Source organism: Gambusia affinis, linkage group LG14 (assembly GCF_019740435.1).
Source record: "Gambusia affinis linkage group LG14, SWU_Gaff_1.0, whole genome shotgun sequence".
NCBI lineage: Eukaryota > Metazoa > Chordata > Actinopteri > Cyprinodontiformes > Poeciliidae > Gambusia > Gambusia affinis.
Window position 1 is genome coordinate 26,159 of NC_057881.1, and position 6,000 is coordinate 32,158.

Below are 6,000 nucleotides of genomic sequence, written 5' to 3' on the forward strand. Positions count from 1 at the left end.
TTTCGTCGGAACTTCTACAAGTACCGCAACAACAGTCTTTAACATTTTTAAAACCGCGCCCGGACCTGGCCTTGAACCATCCACCACCAGAAACAAGGTACAGTCTTCACCCAGTGTGCCATACAAGCACACAACGTTTTTAAAACCATGCAGCAAGCTAGACTTGAACCCCAGTCTTAAGGAATACAAAGCACAGACTCTAACCACTGTGCCATACAAGCACACAACATTATTCGTCGGAACATCTACAAGTACCGCGAAGCAGGCTCGACACTTTTAAAACCACGCCCGGACCAGGCCTTGACCCAGCAACCAACAGAACCAAGGTACAGTCTTCACCCGGTACACCACACAACCTGTTTTAGGATTTATTAGCCAAAGCGCAATAATCAACAACCAGAATTAAGTTAATTATTGATATTTATTGTTGCATAGATAAAAAGGATTCCCCGCTAACTTCATCCATTCGTTGTCAACCCCGGTAATGGGCATCACGCCAAACGAGATATAAAATTCAGTTCAAACTGTGGAGTAGCCGATCTGGTGTAACCCTGACAAATAAAAAACAATATATAAACATACAATTAGTTTTCATTAAAAAAGACCAAGTATAGAACCTACCTGCGGCGTCGAACAAGTACTGCAACAACGGTCTTTAACATTTTTAAAACCATGTCTCGAGCTGGCCTTGAACCATCTACCACCAGAACCAAAGCACAGTCTTCACCCAGTGTACCACACGCAAACTACAACCTGTTTTTATCGGAACTTCTACAAGTACCGCAACAACTGAAATGAAATGAAATTTATTCGAACATGATACAAATATAAAAATAAAGTAGTGCACAGTAACAAGAAGTGCATAAGAAAGAAGAGAAAATACAGATTTTTAGTTTCAGTTAACATATCATGCTCAAAATGGGGTAGGAAGAAGTGAGAACTTATAAACTCCTACCCCTAAACACTTGAGACTTTAGAGTCCTACTGTCATTAAAAAAAAATCAAAATCAAAGTGGCAGTCAGAAGTAACAGTTACTAATATTTACCTATACATTTTCCCATTTTATGCTGGTTTATCTTTCTAAACCCTTACACCAAGTTGTTATCTTCAATACACACCTTATTGCTTTCTGTCCCCATGTGTGTATCTATTGAAAATTACCTCTTTGTACTTTCTTTTGAATTGAGTTAAACTATTGCTTTGTTTTAAATCTTCATGTAACTTATTCCATAACTTTACACCTTTAATTGAAATACAGAAGCTTTTTCTTGTTGTTCTAAAATTGCGGATCTTGAAGTTTGAGTGACCCCTTAAGTTATACCCCCCTTCTCTTTCAGAAAACGTGCTCTGTATGTGCTCAGGTAACAACTTTTAGATACCTTGAACATAAATTGAGCCATTTTAAATTCTACAAGCTCGTCAAATTTGAGAATTCTGGATATTATGAAGAGGGTTTGTATGCTCATAATAACCGACATTATGGATGATTCTAATGGCTCGTTTCTGTGGGGCCAGTTACCGGATGTAAAGAGCTCTTGTAATTAACTCCCCACACTTCACAGCAATATGATAGATATGGTAAAATCAGAGAGTTATATAGAATATGAAGTGATTTAGCATTCAATACATGTCTAGCTCTAGCCAATATGGATATACTTCTACTGAGTTTACTCTGTAAATGTTGAATATGAGGTTTCCAACTGATTTTGTCATCTATTATTAAACCGAGGAACTTATTAGCAAAAACCCTTTCTAGAGTTACGTCCTCTATTTGAACTTGGATTTCAGTATTTTTATAACAGTTCCCAAAGACCATGAATTTCGTCTTGTCCAAATTTAGGGATAATTTGTTATGGTCAAACCATATCTTTAACTTACTAATCTCTGAAGTGACTGTTGAGAGAAGATGCTCTAAATTGTCTCCTGAGGCTAGAATATTTGTGTCATCAGCGAATAAGATAAATTTTAATACATTGGACACTTTACTGATATCATTTATATAAAGATTAAATAAAACTGGTCCCAATACTGATCCTTGTGGTACTCCACAGACAGTCTCCTGCCAATCAGATTCCACATCTCCCAATTTCACAAATTGTTTCTGGCTCTTTAAATAACTTTAAATAACTCCTCATCCAGTCAGACTCCCCTAATTCCATAGCGTTCTAATTTTTTAAGTAGGATTTCATGATTTATTGTATCAAAAGCTTTCTTTAAATCTATAAATATCCCTACTGCCAGTTTCTTACTATCTGTTGCGTTGGTTATTTCTTCTATTAAGTCAGTTACGGCCAGCGATGTTGACCGGTTTGCTCTGAATGTTTTTCTATGAATTGTTCCAGTCTTTTCTTAAAGAGTTTTTCCAGGATTTTAGAAAATTGTGGGAGAAGAGAAACAGGCCTGTAGTTAGTGAAGAGGTGTTTGTTGCCAGTTTTATACATTGGTTTGACCTTCGCTATTTTCATTTTGTTGGGAAATGATCCTGTTTGAAATGATAAATTGCAAATATAAGTTAGTGGTTTAGAGATTCCTTTAATTACTATTTTAATAGTTTTCATGTCCAGATCATCACAGTCAGTGGAAGTCTTATTTTTACAGTTATTCACAATGTTTATGATTTCTTCTTCTAGTACAGGGTTGAGATATAAGGAGCTGGGATTATTCTCAATTAGATATTGCTGAGTTGCAGTTTTTGTAGTCGGTATTTTTTCTGCTAATTGAGGTCCTATATTAACAAAAAATCTATATAATTTATTGACGACACTTTTCAAATCAGTAATATTCTGTTCATTATCTATAAAATAGTCTGGATATTTGTTATTGTTAGCTTTTCTAATAACTCTATTTAAAATATTCCATGTTTCCTTTTTATTCCTATCCAGTAATTTATGATAATAGTCCTTTTTACATGTTTTTATAATATTAGTTAACTTATTTTTATATTTCTTATATTTGTTTTCTGATTCAGACGTTCTATGTTTTAGAAATTCTCTATAAAGTTTGTTTTTCTTTTTACATGCCTTTTGTATTCCTTTTGTGATCCACTGTTCATTTTTTTGATTGCTTTTCCTGTTATATTGTTTGATTGGGCAGTGCTTGTTATATAATATTTTAAATATTTTTAGAAATTCTTCATATGCTGAATTCACATCATTCATTTTATATATTAATCTCCAATCATAGGCCAACAACTCAGCTTCTAGAGCTTTTAGTGTCTCTTCAGACGTAACCCGTCTGTAATGCGTCTCTATTTTTTGATCGTCTGTTTTGGACTTACAGTCGTAGACAATAAACACTGGTAAGTGATCGGTTATGTCATTCATTAATATTCCACTAGTTAAATTATTTTCCAGCACATTTGTAAAAATATTATCAATTAAGGTAGCGCAGTGCGATGTAATGCGACTGGGCCTGGTGATTTTAGGATACAGGCTTAAACTGAACATGGTGTTAATAAATTCTTCAGTCATTCTATGTTTATTTGGATTGAGAAGGTCAATATTGAAATCCCCACAGAAAAATATTATTTTTTGATTAATTGTTATAAATTTTTCTTCTATCCAGTTGTTGAATACTTCAATGTTTGATCCAGGGGCTCTATAAATGCAACTCACTAAGACATTTTTCCTTTTTTCCACGAGTATTTCTATAGTCACACATTCAAACATGTTGTCCATCACAGTTGACATTGTTTCGATCAACTTATAATTAATCTTCTTGTCAACATATAAAGCTACTCCCCCTCCATTTTTGTTTTCTCTGTTCTTACAAACCATTTCATAACCATTGATTTCAAAGTCTATGCCCTTATCACTATTGAGCCAAGTTTCTGATAAGGCAATAACATTGAATGTCTGTGAAAGTTGTTGGAGGTATTGTTTGATGCTGTCAAAATTTGCATAAAGGCTTCTGCTATTAAAGTGAATTATTGACAGCTTTTGTTCCATTTTAATGCTGTTGTTGAACTGATCATCGCTGTAATAGTGACAACTATCATTGCTGACATTATAGAAGTTGTTATCAGGATCAATGTCAGTTTCAATATCTTGCTGATGATAGTTTCTGTGTTGGAATACGGGTAACTCTATATCCTCATAGGCCATGATCTGTTGCATGTTTCTCTTTCAGAAGTGAACGTCAGCTATGTCTGGCTGTCTGTCATACATTGTTGGATAATTTAGGGGTACTAGTACGTGGATGGGTGATCAACTTATCATAACGTAGGTAAGCAATGTCCCCTCTTTGACGTGCTGCTTTTAAGTCCGGCATTAGTTCCGCCCTCCTTTTCCTTACTGCATCCGTGAAGTCTTCGTTAATGAAAATCTTAGATCCCATTTAAAATAGTTTTCACTTTCTCCTCAGTCTCAGCCCAAGTCTCATTTGGTGATTCAGTAATTCCATCAAAAACCAGATTATTTCTCCTTGATTGCCCCTCAAGGTACTCCATTTTATCCGTGATAGTCATCATACCCTCACATACTTTAAATATGTCTGACTGCACCGTGTCATTTCGGTCCTTGTGCTTAGCACTTTCTACTTTAATGTCGTCAATGTCTTTCTGTGTAAATTGCAGGCTGGTTTTAATGTCCTGTAGTTCTCGTGTCATTGCGTCCATTCTGGTGTTAGTAGTGTCCACAATGATTTTAACAAAACCCTTAAAATTGTCCTGTTGTTGTTGGAGTAACTCCATATACATTTGCTTTTGCTGGCTCAGCAACTCTTTGACTTGCGTGAGTGATACATAGTCCTCATCTTGTCTCCCGTCGGTCTTGGATCCTTTTGGAGGCATTATTTCGCTTCTTTTTGCCTGTCGCTTCCTTAAGGCTCCTTCCCAGCAGTTGGAGGCCACTGCGCTGTCTCTCTGTGAACACAGACACCCTGGGCCAGACGCGTTGTCCAAGCACAGCCTATCTCTCGCTGTTCAGCTGACTGTGGTGGATAGCGGTACTTACGGACAAGGCAGAGTTTTACCTCTGCCTGTTGTCAATCCAACTCGTCGTTTTCCACTGGTTGTTTTCTCTGTTAGGTCGGTTAGCTGCCGGACGTTGGCCTCGTCCCGGTTAGCAGCCGTGATGTTAGTAAGCTAGCCGCAGTAAGCTAGCCGCCCTGTCGCTCTGTGAACACAGACACCCTGGGCCAGACGTGTTGTCCAAGCACAGCCGATCTCTCGCTGTTCAGCTGACTGTGGTGGATAGCGGTACTTACGGACAAGGCAGAGTTTTACCTCTGCCTGTTGTCAATCTAACGCGTTGTTTTCCACTAGTTGTTTTCTCGGTTAGCTGGTTTAGCTTGAGGCTCCCAGCTAAATAAATTGCCTACAGTTTAAACTTAGAAGTAAGGTACTGCATAAATCATTCTAAAACCTATGTGTTTAAAGAACTGCCAACTGGTACCAATGTCTGGTGTCTGGGATTTACAGAATTTTTAAATTATGAGCACTATTTTCCAGGGGCAAGAAAAATATTGGAAGAGATCCATCCATCCATCCATCCATCTTCTTCCGCTTATCCGGGGTCGGGTCGCGGGGGTAGCAGCTTCAGAAGGGAGGCCCAGACTTCCCTCTCCCCAGCCACTTCCTCCAGCTCCTTCGGAGGAATCCCAAGGCGTTCCCAGGCCAGCCGAGAGACATAGTCCCTCCAGCGTGTCCTGGGTCTTCCCCGGGGTCTCCTCCCGGTGGGACGTGACCGGAACACCTCACCAGGGAGTCATCCAGGAGGCATCCTGACCAGATGCCCGAGCCACCTCAACTGGCCCCTCTCGACGTGAAGGAGCAGCGGCTCTACTCTGAGTCCCTCCCGGATGACTGAGCTTCTCACCCTATCTCTAAGGGAGAGCCCAGCCACCCTACGGAGAAAACCCATTTCGGCCGCTTGTATCCGCGATCTCGTTCTTTCGGTCATGACCCAAAGCTCATGACCATAGATGAGGGTGGGAACGTAGATCGACCGGTAAATCGAGAGCTTCGCTTTTTGGCTCAGCTCTCTCTTCACCACGACGGA